The 19,872-nt window shown below is 33.6% G+C and overlaps 2 long non-coding RNA genes across 2 annotated transcripts; one reads left to right on the forward strand and one right to left on the reverse strand.

Moving 5' to 3' along the window:
* Positions 1 to 528: 528 nt before the first annotated feature.
* Positions 529 to 3,831, forward strand: LOC129922479 (uncharacterized). The gene is made up of 3 exons (XR_008774470.1): positions 529 to 1,549; positions 2,579 to 2,827; positions 2,947 to 3,831. It is a non-coding gene; the product is annotated as an uncharacterized LOC129922479 (long non-coding RNA).
* A 10,598-nt stretch (positions 3,832 to 14,429) lies between these two features.
* LOC129922466 (uncharacterized) lies at positions 14,430 to 19,661 on the reverse strand. The gene is made up of 3 exons (XR_008774457.1): positions 19,646 to 19,661; positions 18,202 to 18,324; positions 14,430 to 15,062 (listed from the first exon to the last, which is right to left on the reverse strand). It is a non-coding gene; the product is annotated as an uncharacterized LOC129922466 (long non-coding RNA).
* Positions 19,662 to 19,872: the final 211 nt, after the last annotated feature.

Genomic DNA, 19,872 nt, shown 5'->3' on the forward strand with positions numbered 1-19,872 from the left:
TGGCACCTCAAGTGTCCTATTAACTGTTGGGGCACATCAAGTATTCATTCAACTCTCTCTCTATATATATATTATATTATATTATGTTACTTTTGATAACCATTATAAATAAATAAATAAATATAGATGATTATGGTTATTATATATTATATATAATCTGCAGTGTTTTTACAAATGTGTAGTACTGCTTATTACTCCCAGAACCACTTTTTTTTTTCAGTTTCATTAGCAACATATGAATTTATATATTTGAAATGTTTAATCACACTTCTTTTTACTGAAGTTTAATTTTTTAACAGATATCAAGCTACAAAATTAAATTCCAATTTTTTAGGTTCTCACCTATATCTGCAATTTATATCTATATATTAAGTTTTGTTACCTTGAACTCTTTCAAGTTTTTGTTACACAACTTTATATTTCAGATTCTTTTTGTTCTTCCTTAGGTTCAAATGTATCAGTTGTTTTTGTTGACAGATATCAAGGTACAGAAATAAGAATCTAATTTAGAGTTTTTTAAAGCTTGATTAGTCATACTATTTGCACTATTATTTCCAATATGTGCCAGAGTGTCTGCTAAATGTAACTAGTATGATTAAAAACATGGTCATTGCAAAGTCTAACATATGGACAAGTCGGATGCTTGGGGCTTGATTCAGTGAAAGAATGTTGGACAAGCAGAAGTGTTATGGAGTGTGTGTGTTTTTATAGTGACTGTGGAAAGAGGTAAGCGATTGGATGTGAATGATGCAAAAGTGGCATTGTCCTCACTGGGTCTTAGTTAGGGGAGACGACTCCAGAATGTAAGACTGAAAGGTTGTGTTATTGTAGTGAGTTAGATTGTAAGAAATTTTATTACTTAAGTCTACTACATTTATTTCCTATGATCACAAGTATTATAAATGTTATATTTAGTTTCGTTCACAAGGAAGTTGTTCAAGTTCTTATTAGCTAAGATATATTATGCCTTCAACAGTTTAGTTGCCTACCAGCAGTTTGGTGCTACAAGTCAACAACAGTCAGACTAAATTAAATAAAGCCATGTCTATTTCTACATGATTTTGTTGCTACTAACCTGGTGTTACTAACAACTAACTTGAAAAGGGAGAGGGGAATTATCATCTTATTCATGCTCTAACTCTTCAAATTCTATAGAATTGCAGAGAACTGACATGAAATAAAACATTAACAAAATGTGTATTATAATTGTCACTTTTCCTCTGCTTAGCATTTTTTTTCTCCTAGATTTTCATAATATTTTGTTGAAGTCATTTCAGTTCTCAATTATTTTGTGCACTAAGTTACAAGAAAAAATTCAAGCAAAAGAGGTCACTACACTAAGACTTTGTCTTCTCATAAGAATGGATGGCTTCCTGGTCATGTGATATGTGTGCTGGACTGTGTGTGGTCATCTTGATGCTCATATCTTGCCTGCTGACATTTATTATGCTGGACATTTGGTCAAGGAATTAGATTCTCTTCAGCTCTCAAGAAACATTCAAAACATGTCAAACATTTGACAAGAATATCAAACTTGTGCAGTGTACATGTAAGTAATGTTGAAACATTATCTAATCTCATTTATGCATTCTTGAGGACAATCTGCAGCCACTAAACTTGTTACATCAGATCTGGATAAAGTGGTCGCTTCCTCTTCATTAAGGCTAGAACAGAAAGATTTTATAACTCTTTTACTCCACTTTCTGTCAGTGTGTTTCATGATCATTTGTCACATCACTAAGAAACTTAGTGCATTAAGCACTGGCACTGGCTGTGTATGACTGTGTGTTTGTAAGTTTTGTGTGTGAATGTTGTTCCTGTTTGCATCTATATTATCATTGCTATAGTGGTAATCCTAAGAATAATTGTAATCAAACTGAATTTTCATTTGTTTGGATCTTATCTCGTGGGAATTTTAAACTTGATAATCTGCTCTTTGCTTACTTTTTTATTTTTAAGTACATTCTAAAAGAAATACAATACATAAGGATAGAATAAGAAGAGCAATATTAAGAAAGTGAGATCAAATAAAAGAAAATATAAAAAGAATAAAGCTAGAGATTTTAAAACAACCTAAACAGTCTCTGCAGCTCTTTGCAAAAATTGCTATTGCCAACTAAACAAAACAAATTAGTTTGGACTACAAGCAAAAGAACTTAGAAAGTTGTGATTTTATTTATCTAGAAATGCACAAACTTCTATAGCAGAATTTTCACTCTAAATATTAAAGCTTTCTGTATTCTGTACACCAGATACACTAAATAGTTATTTATAGATTTTTGGCATAATTGAATATCTCCAATAAATTCCTTAGACTTTAAAGGCTTAATAAACTTAACAATTTTTTTTTCACTTGATTTGGGTAGTTATTCTTTGCTGCTGTAGTAGATGTCTTGGGTGTATTTTTTTTTTTTACTTTAAAGTTTATTCATTAAATACTAAGTTCAAACATAAAGTCAAAGCTGCATCATCAGAATAGTTTTATTGAACATGAAAATAAAAGCAACATAAGAATTTTTATTTTTTTTTCCTTTTCAAGGCAAAAGTTTTTCTTATTTATTTTCTTATTCTTATTTAGACCAACATGATGAAAAGGTAGACAACCACGAAGATGTAGACCAACATGATGAAGATGTAGACCAACATGATGATGTAGACCAACATGATGAAGATGTAGACCAACATGATGATGTAGACCAACATGAAGATGTAGACCAACATGAAGATGTAGACCTACATGATGAAGATGTAGACCAGCATGATGAAGATGGACCGAATGAAGATGAAATGTAAACCAAAATATTGATCAAGAATAGGGAATAAAATGGTAAGCAATGCTGTGTATATCTCTTTATATTTTCTTTATACTAAACCCCTAAGAAAAGCTTTGCCAAGTTTTGTGTTTCACTATGAAAATGTTTTGATCAATTTTTGTTCTCTTAACAGTGAACATCTTGAGAAGGAAAACCATTCCTAGAGGCAAAAACACAGACACAGTAGATACATTAGAGATTGCTTCCTTTTCTACCATCATTTAGAGCCTTCCTTGTGCTCTAAGGAACCTGCCATTATCTTTTGATAGCTCATTGTCGGTGAAGAGGTTTTTACATACCTAGTGCATCTGAAAGAAATGAACATTTCCCTAATGCTACTTCAAAACCAGACCTTCTCAAGACAATCTTAGTGACCAAGCTGCAGTAGGAAACAAGAATCCTCCCAACCTCAGGTTGAGTACCCATGCTCACCTACTAGAGTGGCGACACATACTTCTCCTACACCCACACTTTTAACATTCTGAACCCTGTAACCCTACCTCACAACATGGTTTCATTACTAGAAGTGGTCCTGAAGTTATGAAAACTAAAAGATACAATGAATAGAACAATCATTTCTAATACAGGCACAACTAGTCAAGTTATGTACTTTGTAAGAACTAATTAGTTTGAATTACCATAATTGACTTGTATCTTGTTCTATATTTAGGTATATCTTGACTATCAGTCCAGTCATTTGTTCATTTTTTTTTTAATTTACCTTTTTTTTCCCCCTCAATCTTCTTGTTTCGGTTAAATGTTTTTATATTTTTTTGTCTTTGGAGGAGTGAAGTTCTATGGTATAGTACCGGTATCATTATTATTATTGTATTAAGCAAACTTGTATATGTATGTTTATTCATGAATACTAATGAAGAACATCACTTCTGGATCATCTACCAAAAATGTTGTAAACACTATACATGTCTGAGTTAACCTTGGATATTCTATAGAGTCACAACACCAAAGCCTTGCTACATTATGCTTAATTCAATTTACTATCTCCCCTGCTTTTGTGTGCTATTTTTTTTTTTTATTATTATAGCTTTTATATTGCGCTACTTTCATGCTTATAGCATGCTCAGAGCGCTTTTCGTCCAATCTCATTTGTGGACCAGTTGGGGTGAGGGGGTATCTAGGAGTTGGTTTTCCGTGCTGCCTTTAGGCGCTCAGTAAACACAACTCTGCCCGAGTCGGGTGTCGAACCTCAAGCCCCCTTCTAGGTAGCCAAGCCAAGCCAAGTTCAAGCGCACTTGACCTCTCGACCACGCTTCCCACTATCCTATTAATGTTCATGTGTCACATCCCTGCACAATTTATAGTGTAAATAGTGACTTGTCATTATTTAGCTCTACTTATTTAGCTCTACTAAATATTGTTATATTATTATATTTAAAATAAAACTGTTAACATTTACTATGCTGTTATTAAAATGAAAGTTTTGCTGTGTTGCTATAAATGCAGTTTTGAGGTTGAGTCTAAGGACATCATAGATGAGAAATGTAGTGACACTCCCCTTAACAGTGAAAAATAAAATGTTCCATAAAGAATGTACTATTTGGTATTGACAAACTTCACTCAAGCATTGAGCTCATCCCCTTAGTCTATTTAAAACTTTAAAATACTAATTCACTTTGTCTTATCTAATGGTGATCATGGGGTATCCACTTTGTCATCTCCATAGTCTCTGGTATAAACAATCAATGTCCTGATGGAGGTTAGGGCTAGGATGTAATCTCTATTTCTGATGGAACACATGTAAAACTAACAGTAGACCTAGACTTTATTAACAGGTCATGCAAACATTTTTTTCTTATCTGGCTCTCCCAGAGCTATTTTTATGTATTTTTATTTTTACTATATTGTAGGCTACTGCTAAGCTGTATACTTGTACTTCCCCCTATGATTATATGGGTTAGTGCAATGCTGTTTTCTGTAGTGTTGACTAGTGGTCTGTATGTCAGTTTTAATTATTCTGTACCTGGGACTGCCTGTAAGTTTCAGAATTATTTTTCTTTTTTAAATTTTAGTATGTGTAAATCTATTATTTAAATTTTTAGCAATATACGTTACATTATTTTTCTAATTGGAACAACTGTCAAAATAATTGACAATATGTTTTTAAAATTATGGCTAAGCCCCGCCCAGTGATGTCACAATGGTCACTTCTATGTTTATGTACTAGATCTTGTCCTTATGTTTTTTCAGCTGCAGTGTTTTGTAACTGCTGCTTTAGTCATTTCAATTAAAGCCTCATTTTTAAAATTTCTTCTCAATGTTTCTTGATTTCTTTTAATTCGCTAGATTTGTTTGAGTTGAGTTGTCTGGTTGCTTAGGTGACTCAAGCCCCTTGGCCACAGACTGAGGTGCACAGATACAACCCACCCAGTAGACCTTCTGGCAAACTGTAACTTCTTGTTAGCCCAGGCTAGACATGACTTGGGCCCACCACCACGCTAACATAATACTAATATTCTCTTAAATCATTCTAGACAGCATTGAGACCACCACTGTCCCTAACAAAACAGAATTTTCTTTTGCTTTAGTTGTAGAAGGAAAGTGGAGCCAACAGTTTAAAGTTTATCTAGAATTCACTTGGAGCTGTGGTGGCTGAGCGGTAAAGTACTTGGATTTGGATTCCAAACATGGGAAGACTAGGATTTTGAATTTTAGGGCTATTAGGCACCTTTAAGTTCACCCAGCTCTAAAGGGTCCCTGACATTTGTAAAGGGAGTTGGTCATTGTGCTGGACACCCATTGACCACGGAACACACAAAAAGATGAGCTTTATATCATCTGCTTTACAGTTTGCAAAGTCTGGAAAGGGAAGTTACACTTGCATATATTTTTAAAAAATTTGCTCTACATCAAAAAGCTTCAATTTTTTTGTTAGTCATTCATTTCATCTTGAAATGATTGAATATTGAGGTCAAATTAAATTAGTTGACTAAGAGTTTGTATTATAGAGGATAATCACTGACTAAATCTTAATAGCGCTGCCTGTCATATCTTTTTAGTAATTTTCCATTTCATCGCTGATTAAAATTCTTCATGTTCATTGAAGTAATTGCTGTGCATTTCAAGGTGTATTGAGGCCATCACAATGACCTGCTGCAGATACTTCCCTTTACTAAGTTTCAAATACATTAATAGTTATCTCAAAATATGAATTCAGTAACATGTTTTATGCAGACCAAACCTAGATGATACATATATAAATGTAAAAAGACTTGTATACAGATTATTTACCCAAGAGGTTGTTTAGTTACTTTTAAGTTAGAGTTATGTCCTTTTTTGAAACAGTTATGATACCAATTTGTTTAGCCAAATATTGTGCTAAAAATTCTCTTTACTACAAATTTAAAGACCTGATACCCAAAGGGATTCAAAGATAAAGATTCTTCATGTTGCAGTTTTTCATTGATATATTTATTTCATAAGCAGCTTATTATTGTATTACAACAAACTTTAGATTTGTTTTTCTTTGTGAAGCTGCAGTCGCATAGCCTTACAATATAGTTGATTCATCATATCAATTCTAGAACAAGCTTTTTAAAAAATTATTTAAACATGTGTTAAGCTAATAAGACCTGGCTCCATAAGGTTGGAATTGTTAGTAGTGATATGGATATAAGCACCCTACTACCAGTACATACATACATGAAATCAGAAGCTAGCAACTCTTAGACAGTTTGAAGCATACAGTGCTACTCCCTTGCAGAGCCTGCGATCTCAACTGTATTGGCATTTGCCATTCCTTAAAATAGCTCCATGGAGAGGGGGGAAACTGCTGAGTGGGGGAGACATCATTACAACCATAGCGGATGCCTGGGAAATGAGATGATCCTTCGCCATAGAATCAGATCAACGTTTGAGATTTGCTGATAGTTTAGACAGAAACTTGCTCAAAGACATATATTGTTACAAAGCTATTAGCTCATCAAACCTGTTTGTAAGAAGTTTTTAGTGATATAAGGAGAAGAATGATTGAAATTTGTACAATTTTAGAAAAACTAAATCTAAAAAGGGGGGGGGGGTAAAAGCAGACATTTTGTTTAGTACCAGTACCTGGTAAATATGTCAATCAACACATTGGGTAAGTTATATAGCCTAAAGACATCCGTACAACTTTAAAAAAAAATAAAATTATATCAGACTTCATTTGAGTGTCAGCCTGAGAGACTCAAATCCTCTAGCTAAAGAATTGGACTGAAACCCAGCTGAAGTGCTTCCTAGCTCTGTTGAACAGCAAATAGTAATGTGACATGGTCTCCTCTTTCTACCTGCACTGTGAGTTTCAAATTTGGCCTACAAACTGCATGAAATGCAGGATATCTGGCATAAACCAGTGTCATGGGAGCTTGAGTTCAAATCCTGATTTGTTTTTGCTGAGCAAAGAAATGTCAGAAATATCATTTCCCCATATAGGCAATACAAAAGTAATTTGAACAAAAAAATATTTAGCACAGACTACTTACAATTTAAAAAAAAAAGCAAAATGGTTCTAATATTGTAAAATGAAGGCCACTTTATTGCAAAGTATACATAAATATAAAAATGAGTCAATAAAAATCAATGTATAAGAGGCACAGCTTATTAAAGTTACCGGTAATCGACTTTTTGGAATGTCACCATAAAACTGAAACTGCTGCTTAAATAAATGTTTATTGGTGGTCCTGATATTACTTTTAGTAGTAAAAGATTGTGTAGAATCAAAAAAACTTCATTTAGACATTTGATTTTGAAAGGGAGACAATTCAATTAGAAGTTATACTACCTAGAATTTAAAAAAAAAATATAATGACAATATATCTACTGTAGAAAGATACAAAGGGATAAAACTAAATATCAGTTGTTATTCTTAAAATTAAAAAAAAAAATATGTATATTTAACACATTTGCATATTCTGTTCCAGAAATATAAACTTGATCAGAATATTTTATTGTCAAAGATATTATTGCTAGAGTTGTATACCCTAAACCTCTTACAACAGATATTCATTCTTTCAAAACCAAATTTTAAAAGCTAATCAGCATGTTGATGTATTGATTCACATGGTATAAAACTCTGCCAGGATTCACATTTCTATTTAATGAACAATGTAGTGAACACCCAGAACTATACTTAAATACTTGATGTAAACTTAATAACATTGACACTACCAACAAGGTTCAATGTACAAAGTTTCTCCACTGAAGTCTGTAAATGACTATAAAAACTATTATGGAAGTAAATAAATGCTTTTAAAATGATACTCATATTATACAAATATACAAACATAACAAAATTAGTATAAATTATTCAAAAGTTTTAAAAATTATTCAGTGCAGAAACTACATTAAATTTAAGATGTTTTTAATTTAGAGCTGTAAAACCTTAATTCTATAATACAAACAAATATGCCATTGTACAATATTTTATTTACAAAACATACCCGGTAATTGAATAAAATCTAGTAATTCAGCAATGTTCAGAAGTAACATTTTCATATAGAACTCTTCAAAGAAAACTACAGTTGATATTGGAGATATAAAAAAGTATTAGTGACAAGTTAAATACATGCCAGTGGTTTGAAATAAAAAATATATCCAGTTATCATTTGTTCCTAGGTCTAAATACCTATACTGGTAAACTTTCTTCAAAAAAGATTCTACATTAAGAATATATAATCTCAAAAATTTAATTTAATCTTTTATATCTTTTTAGCATTTTATATTTTTAATGGACTCCTGTGATTGATTAACTTTACTTATGTTATTCAACCACAGAATTCCATCAAAAGCTCTTAATTTCTTTAAGACATTATCTTGTTGAAAAGTACAGTTAGCTGTGTCAACTCTCTTTAATGACTATAGTCATTAACAAATATATTTCAAAGAAATCTTTGTTTAATTTCTAACTTAAAGTCAACAGTCAAAGTAAATGAATAGCAGGTTCTTGATAAATTTAAATTAAAAAATAAAACATTGTAAGTTTTTTCTAAGTGTTTTACAATTTCAGATTCAAAGACAAAGTTTATTAACGTGTTAGTCCTTGTTACGTGCGCATGTTAATGTAAATGTGAAATGGTGCGAATGCGTGTTGAACGGAGAGGAAAAAGAAAATGGAGAAAATAGAAACGAAATAGTGTTCTAGTGTTCATGAGAATTAAAATGAGTTCTAAGCGATGACGTTGTTGTTTTAGTGTTAATGTACTGTTTAAAGAGTCTTATTCTAGAAAGGAACGTAACAAGTGGCGCCCAACGTAAAGGTAAAACCTACGTAGTCCTTTATACACAGTTGATCTCCTGTCAACAGATAGTAGAGATATCATATTATATAGTCTAGATCTAGTGATAGGATACTACTCTATTTGATTAATAGTAATAGAAAATGGCGGACAAGGCTGAGGTAGCAGCGTTGAAAGAAGAGGGAAGGTTGTTAGAGCTTGAAGGGGCAGAACTAAGAAAATACGTACAAGAAAGGTTGATGGAGAGGGAGAGATTAGCAATGGAAAGAGAAAAAGAAAAGGAGAGATTAGCAATGGAAAGAGAAAAAGAAAAGGAGAGATTAGCAATGGAAAGAGAAAAAGAAAAGGAGAGATTAGACATGGAGGACAAAAGAGAAAGAGAAAAAGAAAAGGAAAGATTAGACAAGGAGGACATAAGAGAAAGAGAAAAGATAGCCATTGAAAGGGAAAAGAAAAACGAATTAGTTGCCATTGAAAGAGAGAGATTGGCGTTCGAAAAAGAGACGGCCGAGAAAAAGTTAAAAACAACCCAAGAAAAAGAGAGTGATAAAAGAAAAGGGGAAACTACAGGGAACAAACTAGCAAAGTATAAAGGTGCAATATTCGAAGAAGCTAAAATGGACATAGACATTTTTTTGAAGAAATTTGAAATTGAAATGAGGGAACTGGAATACCCTGAAGACAAATGGTCATTCTTATTATCGAAGTCATTCTTAGCAGAGGTTCCATCGAAGATATGCATGAACCAGAGCAGCTATAGCGTGGTGAAAGAACAATTACTACGAACGTACGGAAAAACAGAGGCGTACTACCGTGAACAATTTGTTAACTGTGCGATAGAAACAAATGATGACCCACAGACATTTCTGGACAGAATGACCAGTAGTTTTGAAAATTGGACTGAAACCGCTAAAATAGAAAAGACCTTTGACGGTTTAAAGACATTTCTAATGATAGACAAAGCAATTTATGAGTGTCAGGAGGAATTAAAAATATTTTTGTTGGAGAGGAAACCAAAAGCCATAGAAGACATAGTGAGACTGATAAGGGCTTATAAAGTGGCACATCCCGATAAGAAACTATCCAGAGGCAGTGACATAGAAGAAATAGTTGCATTTAACAGAACAAGAGATACACGAGACAACTACATCAACAATGGAAGACGATTTAGATATGATGAACAAAATAGATTTAGAGGACAAGGAAGGAACCAAATGGGTAGTAGACAAGGACATTTTTATAGTAACCGAGGGCGATACCAAAGAAATGTACAGGGAAGATACGGCGGAGTGAGAGATAGAAGAGATCAAAGCCTTTCAATGTTAACATGTGCAGGAAGCCTTGAGTATTTTGAGACTTTCGTGGGAAACAAAATAGCAAGGACGATACGAGATTCAGGCAGTACAATTGTGGGTGTTAATAAGAAATTAGTAGAAGAACAAGAATATACCGGCAAAACCAGGAATTGTGTGATGTTTGATGGGAAGACTGTACAATTACCAGTTGCTAGAATTAAAATTGATACACCATATTTTACTGGAATTGTGGATGCATGTGTAATAGACCATGCTCATATTGATTTGATTATTGGAAATATTCCAGGTATAAAGAATTGCAATGAAAAGGATATGGGAAATTGGAAGAAGTGTTTCGGAATGAGTATTACTCGATCCAAATGTAAGGATCTGGATACAGGAGATCTGGAAAAATTATTTCAGTTACCAGATAAGGAAAAAAAAAAAGAAGGATTAATAGGAAACTCAGAAACATTAGAACTTAATGATGTAGTATTCAACAAGGAAAGGTTTATTACAAAACAAAAAAATGACCCAGAGATGCGTCAGTTGGCCCAGAAAGGAGGTAGAGGAGGAAGATTTTATATAGAAAGAGGAATTTTGGTAAGAGAAATTGAGTCACAAGGAAGAAAAGTTATACAGGTTGTTGTACCAGCTGAATTTAGAAATGTTATATTGAAGAATGGGCATGATGAAGCATATGCAGGCCACATGGGAATTCACAAAACAAAACAAAGAATATTTAGGGACTTTTATTGGCCATCTATTAGCAAAGACATCAAAAATTATGTGTTGTCGTGCAAAGTTTGTCAAATGAAAGGCACTAAAAAAATCAGAGCTCCATTACAAAAGGTAGATATACCAGAAAGGCCATTTAGGAAGATTGCGATTGATTTGATTGGACCCATGCCGGTGATATCAAATAGGGGTCATCGATATATTCTAACTGTAATAGACGTTTGCTCAAGATGGCCAGAAGCGATCCCACTAAAAAGAATTGAAGCCAGTGATATAGTTCAAGCGTTATATACATTATTTACACGGTTTGGATTTCCTGAAGAGGTACTGTCAGATAGGGGCACACAGTTCCACTGCCAACTAACGACAACATTTTTGAAAATGTTTGGAATTCGGCAACGGTTTACAGCCCCGTACCACCCGCAGAGCAACTGTATTTGTGAACGTTTTAACTGTACGTTAAAGAAAGCGTTGTCGAAAGTAGCAGATGACAATCCCAAAGAATGGGATGTGGCATTACCCTCAATCCTTTTCGCATACAGAGAGAGCCGTAACGAAACCACGGGGTATTCGCCATTTCAGATGATTTATGGAGGAAATCCAAGAGGCCCAATGGCAATCCTAAAAGAACTAATACTCCCACAAGAACATGTTGGAAATAAAGAAAGTTACGATATAGTGACAGAAACTAGAAATAAAGTAATAAAGGCTTGTGAGGAAGCGAGCAAACATGTGCTTGATAAAAATGAACTAACACAGTCTAGGGTGAATGAACACAGGAAATTGACCAAATTAGAAGTAGGTCAAGATGTTTTGGTATTACTAAAGGATAAGGAGAATGTACTATTCACGAAATGGTTGGGTCCTTATAAGGTAACAAGGAAAATTAGTGATGTGGATTATGAAATTAATATTGATTCAAGGCTGAAAATATTTCATGTGGATATGCTAAAAGAATTTAGGTCGAAACAAAAAAGTGAAAAAAGCAGTAAAGAAGACCCATTGGTCATGGGTACAGCCGTAAGTGTAGACATTGAGACAGAAGAAAGATTGGGACACATAGAAACAATTTCAACCGATGCCAGTCAAACATGGAAAGATGTGGAAGTGAAGGGAATCTCGTCAGACAGAGCTAAGGAAGTAACAACATTATTAGAAGATTTTAAGAATATTTTTACAGATTTACCAGGAAGAACGAATATCATAGAACATGATATCAAATTAACAGGCAGAGTTCCAAATAAACTACCTCAATATGCTGTACCATTGCATCACAGAGAAGCATTACAGAAAGAAATAGATGAACTACTTCAATTGGGAGTGATAGAACCATCTAATTCGTCATGTGCTGCACCAGTTGTACTGGTTAAAAAAAAATGTGGTAACATTAGACTGTGTGTAGATTACCGCCAACTAAATAAAGTTACAGAATTTGACCCATTCCCAATGCCACAGGCAGAGGAAATGTTTACTAAATTGAAAAAAGCGAAAATTTTCACCACGTTGGACCTTTCTAGAGGATACTGGCAAGTACCTCTAAAGGAAGAAGCTAAACCACTATCCGCATTTAAGACACCATTCGGAGTCTATCAGTGGAATGTGATGAGTTTTGGCTTAGTAAATGCCCCAGCCACTTTTAACAGGATGATGGCAAAGATACTGGGTCACAGAAGAGACACTATTTGCTATTTGGATGATATCTGCATCTTTAGTGAGGATTGGAACGAACACTTACAGAGTCTAAGAGAGGTATTTACTATTATCAAGGGAAACAATCTGACATTGAAACCAACAAAAATAAAAATTGGACTTAGTGAAATTCCTTTTTTGGGATACAAGATAAAAAATGAATCAATTACACCACTGGAAGAAACAGTTGCAAAAATAATGGATATTAGTGTACCAAAAACAAAAAAACAAATTAGAAGCCTTTTAGGTCTATGCAATTTTTATAGAAAATTTGTTCCAAAATTTGCAGAAATGATTGAACCTCTTACAAATCTTACCAAGAAAGGGAAATCTAACATTATAGTTTGGTCTGAACAATGTCAAAGATCGCTAGACAAGATTAAGAGGGTGTTTTCTGAAAACCCAATATTAAAATTGCCCGATAGTACTAGAGAATTTATTTTGGCAACGGATGCTTCATCCATAGCTATAGGGGGCTGTTTGATGCAAGAGTATAGTGGAATTGCACACCCTGTTTTTTATGTAAGCAGGAAACTAACCCTTGCAGAGTTAAACTATGCAACTATTGAAAAAGAGGGGCTGGCAATTGTGTGGTGCATAACAAAGCTAAGTTTTTATCTGATGGGGGCTAAATTCCAATTATGGACTGATCATGCTCCGTTGGCATTTATTAATTTAAATAAATGTGGTAATAATAGAATTGCTAGGTGGGCATTACAACTGATGGACTATAAATTTGAGATTAAGACAATACCAGGGAAAGAAAATGTTGTGGCAGATACATTATCACGATGTACTTAGGTTGGTGAGATTGTGTAGGGTATATAATGATTACTTACATGCTGTTAAGAATTAATCTATTTTATTGTTTACAATTGTAAATTCTGGCACGGAGTGTAGTAGATATTCCACAGAGGATTGTCCAATTGGGAGTATACACAACAATGATTAGTGAACAGATATAGATTTAAATTGAATTATAGGCGGGGAGTGGTATTAACGAAATCTGCATGATTACATAGAGATATGCATAGATATATATATGTGTCAATTGTTCATAATAACAATTAGTATTGTGATTGTTACTGTCACAATGGGTGAATATAAATGCTATATGTTAAATCTAATGTTAGAATTGTATTGGTATTAATATGTCATTGTGTATGATTTTGTTTTGTAGTACATTATGGTTCTCTATGTTACAGAGAATTTAAAGTAGTTTTAACTTGGAATAGGCTGATAAGATATGTGACAATTTATATTTTGGACGTTCGATGTACATCGAACTTGTTAAACAGGGGGGGTGTTACGTGCGCATGTTAATGTAAATGTGAAATGGTGCGAATGCGTGTTGAACGGAGAGGAAAAAGAAAATGGAGAAAATAGAAACGAAATAGTGTTCTAGTGTTCATGAGAATTAAAATGAGTTCTAAGCGATGACGTTGTTGTTTTAGTGTTAATGTACTGTTTAAAGAGTCTTATTCTAGAAAGGAACGTAACAGTCCTACATCTGTAAAACAAAAAATATGGTTAATGTCTTTAAACTCATATAAAAACACAAGGGAAATTTAACACTGTCACAGCATAAAAAAAAAACTCCAATTAACCTTAGACCTTATCTTTCTTGGACACTCTCAGTATAAAGAAAACTAAACCATTCATGAACATCACAATGTAAGTGTTATGTGGTGACTACTAAAACTTGTGTACACTTAATCTTTTATCACTAAATGGATGGAAATCTTTCTGCTAGACAAGTAAGCAATGGATTTCAGATATCCCTCACAGCTTCTGTGGTTGAATAATACCCAGAAAAAAAAGCTGCTTATAATAATATCTGTTGAGCTTGACCATCACTTAGGGTGATAGGCACTATATTAAAAAAAAAGATCAAACTAAACAAAATTGACAGGCAATGTGTCATTAAAAAAAGACACTTTCTAACTTTAGAATCTACAAACATTATAGATAGTAGAAAAGTAAGCTATACAGTTGCCTACTTTTTCTTGTTTTAATACCGGTACCGGCATCTTTGATGTATTCTACTTATCTTATAATCATGAATATCTTTAATTAACTTAAAGTCATTGAGGCTTGTACAGGACATGCAATAATTATCAGTAACATAATATTAGGCTATATAAATATCCAGTCTATGTGAGCCTTGGTACAGCAGGCATATCCAAACGCAAGTGAGTAGCCTTCTTCGGTAAGGTACTTGTGTAGTTAAGGAAGATCTCATACTTGTAAACAGGCCAACATTTTAGGCTCCTTAGCTGACAAATCTTTTGGACATTCTAGAAGAAAATAAATGCAATCAGGGTTTACTATAAATATCATCATCTCTTGAAATTCTTTTTGCAAAAGCTAAGAAAGAGACATTTCAAATAAGAGGATCTCATATACAGATAATATAGATCACAAATTGTATCACATAGATCTTAAGCAAGATAAAATAGATCTCAAACAAGATAAAAGAGATCTCAAACAAGATACTATAGATAAAATAGATCACAAATTAGATCAGAAAGATCTTCACAAGATAAAAAAGATCTAAAAAATATAAGATAGATCACAAGTTAAATCAGAAAGCCAGGAAGACCAAAGACTTGGCAGAATTTAAGTCATTGGTTAATATGCATGACGCGTAGGACGTAATCATCTTCTTTTTTGAAGTAACATCTGTATTATATAAGATAAGATTAGATAAGATAGATCTTAAATAAGAAAAAAAAAATCTTAAACATGATCAGATAGATCTCAAACAATATAGATCTCAAGCAAGATAAGATAATAATGAAACATGACTTCAAACATAAAAGCAGCTTCTTGAGAAGAAGGTGAAGAAACTGTAGTAATACATAGATAAGCCACAAGGAGGACTCGAACTTCGGACCTCAGAACCATCCCCAACGCATAGCAGTGACCAGATGCAAGTCTTCTTCTTCATTCTCATTTTATAGATATGTTTGCGTGTCAATGTGTTATGAACCAGGAGGCCCATTGACTCTGACTTCAGCCTGCTTTTTTTTTGGGGTATGCACCCAAAGCCTTTAATCATCCAAGTTCATCTGCAAGGCAGTAGGTGTTTATTTTCGAAGTTTTCTCTCCTAGATGAACTGCTATCCCTATCTAACAAGGTTCATCTACCCGGTTTAGAGTTAAAGTGCCCTATACTCGCTTTTCGCAATCATTTCCCTAGATATCTGAGATGTTTTTAGTAAATATTCTAACCACTGGAATACTCCATCTCATCCTCCATGACTGCAAACCAGTTGGTCCGCAGCAGTTTATTTGGTATTCACAGCTAACCCTGATATCTAAGGGTCCTTCCTCTATCCGCCACCTGGGGATGCGCTTAGTAGAAGGTGGTAGCTCCCCCAAGCAGATGCAAGTCAAACTCTTTCTTGACTAACCCCGCAGAGTGTCAAGGAGTGGCGGAAGGCAGGCTTAGAAACCAGCACTGTTGAGATGACAGTCCAGAGTGTATACCACAAGCAGCAATTCCTGACACATTTTTTTTTTTAATTTAAAGGTATTTCAAATGTTTACATGGTAAAAATTCTGGATCACACCAGAAGAAACTATTAAATAGACAAAAATTGTAATAATGACAAATGTCTTTTCTTCTGAAGATGAAGAATGAGTGGAGTGTTTCAGGTGACTAGAGACAAACCCATCTGGACAGAATTATACAGATATATAGAACACTGACTTCAAATCACATAATTTGTGTATCAGGATAATGACAAAAGTGAAAAAGAAAATCATTTTACACGGATACAGAATGGCATTTGACAATAGTATTAGTATTTGTATGACAGTCAAATTCTAAGTGAAAAATTGGCATGTTTTGAAATTAAAGACACATAATAGTCAACTTTAGTATTTATATTCATAATTATCATAAAATCAGACTGGTCATGGCAACATTTTTATATGCTTGCAAATCTGAGATGATGACTGCAAAACTAGAGAGGAGGATCCTAGCAATGGAATTGAGATGCTACTGAAAGATCCTAGGAATTATATACAATGACCTCATCACAAGTAAAGTGATTAGAAACAGGATTAATACAGCAATTGAATAAAAAAAAACTCAAAAATAAACTCTATGGCAATATCACATTGTCCTCAGGGCTCACAAAGACCTCCCTTCAAGGAACAGTTCCAGGAAAAAGAGGCAGACAGAGAAAGGGATGGGAAGACAGGCCTTTAATGAAAGAAATTCTATCCAAGACAAAAGACAGAGAGGAATGGAGAAAGACATTCAACAGATCTTGTGAGGCGCCAAAACAAACAAAGGGATAGGAGAAGGTGAATGTTACAGACCATATCAAGGTGAGAAATCATCAGTCAAAACAGAAATTTGAACAAAAGCAAAATAATAGCAAGCAGTTTGATACAAATATAAACCAGTTTGATACAAATATAAACCAATCTAACTAAACAACTAAACCCATGTTTTTAATTCTGACTTTCCACTTATTTAAAACATCCTTCCTTCTTTTGAGCACTCTTTCCGAGACTGTTTTAAATCTTTTAATTTTTCTCTGCATGTTTATCAGCAGATGAAATAAACTAAGAGCATTCTTAAGCCCCCCCCCCTCCCCTCTAGTGCCATCTTTTGGCATTATCTCATCTTCTTATCTTATAAAATACAGATGATTATGTCCTACGCGTGTCCCTAGGTCAATGTAGTCACGCATGTTAATTAATGACTTAAATTCTGCCACTGGTTTTACTGGCTGACTCAGGCAACCCATGCCATGCTCTAATAGCACTAGGGAAGAAGGAGTATAAATTTGTCTTACCATACAGAACAAGGAATGTGCGTTTATCTTTGTGTCTTTCTGAGTATTTTATTAGGTTTTGTATTTGAAGATAATGGTTCAGTTTTGTATGCATTATTGCTCCTTTAGTTTTTTTTAACTCTTTTATCCTTAAGTGTTTCTAAATTCATCAATTTTACTAAAGGTGCTACTATAATCAAATGTGAATATCTGTTTGTTATGAATTTTACTGCTAGAAGACCGTTGATCTTTGTGACTGTACAGGGCACTCCCATTAACATTGGTCAGTGATACAGTTATACTCAAAAATTAAATATTCTGTAAAAATGGAGTGTCTCAATACAGACAAAAAAAACAAAACAACTATTGCTATAGTTGTATACCCTGAATCTCTTACTTACAATAGATATTCATTCTGTCTAAACCAGCTAATCGAAATGCTGATCTATTGGTTCACATGGTATAAAACACTGCCCAGTGATTATAAAATGAACAATGTAGTAACACCCAGGACTATACTTGAATACTTGATGTAAACATAAGCCCTACCTCTAAGACTAGGGTAACTTTGTCCCATAAACCTAGAGGTTGATTACAAACTATTTATTAGATAAATGTATTCAGTCTAAGACTATTTTCACACCTGTCACCATAGTAACCTGTGGCAGCACACTCACATTTGAATGTTCGAACATGATTGGAGGTAGTGGTGAACAAGTGCCGTTATTTCTGCATAGTTTACGATATTCACAAATGTTGCCATGACCTGTAGAACAATGGTAGAAATTTATTACAATTATATTTAATCTGTAGTAAGAGAAAATTGATAATTTAGTTTTATTTTGGCGGTGCTGTGGCTGAGAGGTACAACACTTGTCTTCCAAACTGAGGGTCTTAGATTTAATCTTGGTGAAGACTGGGAATGTTTTTTACAATTTCAGGATTCTTAGAATGCTCCTGAGTCCACCCACCTAATGGGTACCTCAAATTTGTTAGGGAAAGTAAAGGTGGTTGGTCATTGTGCTGGCCACATGACACCCTTGTTAACCATTACAACAGACCCTTACATCATCTGCCCTATAGATCGCAAGGTCTGAAAGGGGAACTTTACTTTACTAGTTATATTTAGTGCACTGAAACAGTTTTATTACTAGGATACTGATAAAGAAGATAAAACATTGGAAATGTTAAAGATAGAAACATTCTTTTTAGAATAAGAATGCTTTTTTTTAGATCATGTACTGAGTTTTATGTCATTCTTATTAAGATAATAAAATTTTCAGTATTAGTTAAAACAGAGGTCACCAAATCTAAAACAATGTTCACTTGGCTAACATGGACACATATCTAGCTGTTTAGGTTTATAGGTTTAGTTTATTAATTAGTTCTAGCAGTTAGATTTTGAGTCTAAATAATAGATTTAGGACTATAAGGTATTTCTTGATCTAGCATATTTTTTTGGCTACTATAATAAAAAGAAAACAAAAACCCAAATCTGAGAGAAAACCCTAGATTTAAGATTAGTCAAAACAATAACAATAATGGCTGACCCATGAACTTATTCAGAATTACCAAAAAAATTAATTCTGTTTTAATAAATTTATTTAAAACAAAGGGAGGCACAGTGGCTGAGTTGTAAAGCGCTTGGCTTTTGAATAATTTGAACCGGGGGTCCGGGGTTTGAACCCTGGTGTAGACTGCAATTTTTAAACAGGATGCTCAGAGGATCTTTTTTTTTACATAAGAAAATATTATAAAACCTACAACAATATATATGTGCCTTAGTGGCATTCTAATCATTCTTAATTTCTTTTGGTGGCCCAGCCCCTACCAGTAGGCTGAGTAAGCAGTACCAGTCAGTAGCCAGTACTGTACAGTGTAAGTAACTGTAGTACTGGTCCACCGGCACCGGGCATTTGTCCGAATGCCCAAGCCCAAGCCATATAATCATATAGTTATCATATATTCTATTTATTATTTTTATAGTACGATAGTACTACTAGTCGACCGTATTATTATACTATCATTCAAACACAAAGCGAATAAATACAAATATGTAGCCTACAATATCAATAGGCAGGACTTACTTGATCTAGATTCTAGATCTAGTGTTTACACAATTTCTTTAAAAAAAGTAACTTTTTTTTTAGGAAAACAAAAGCTAGCGACAAATATTCTAGATCTTGTGAAGTAATTAAAAAAAAACATTTTATATTGCTTCATTTGCGAAATTGCTTATAAAACTGGAATAGTAATTTAACTTTCATAGATTTTAATATTTTATATTATATAAATCGTCATATCTTTTGTTACA

Source organism: Biomphalaria glabrata, chromosome 13 (genome assembly GCF_947242115.1).
Source record: "Biomphalaria glabrata chromosome 13, xgBioGlab47.1, whole genome shotgun sequence".
Classification (NCBI taxonomy): domain Eukaryota; kingdom Metazoa; phylum Mollusca; class Gastropoda; family Planorbidae; genus Biomphalaria; species Biomphalaria glabrata.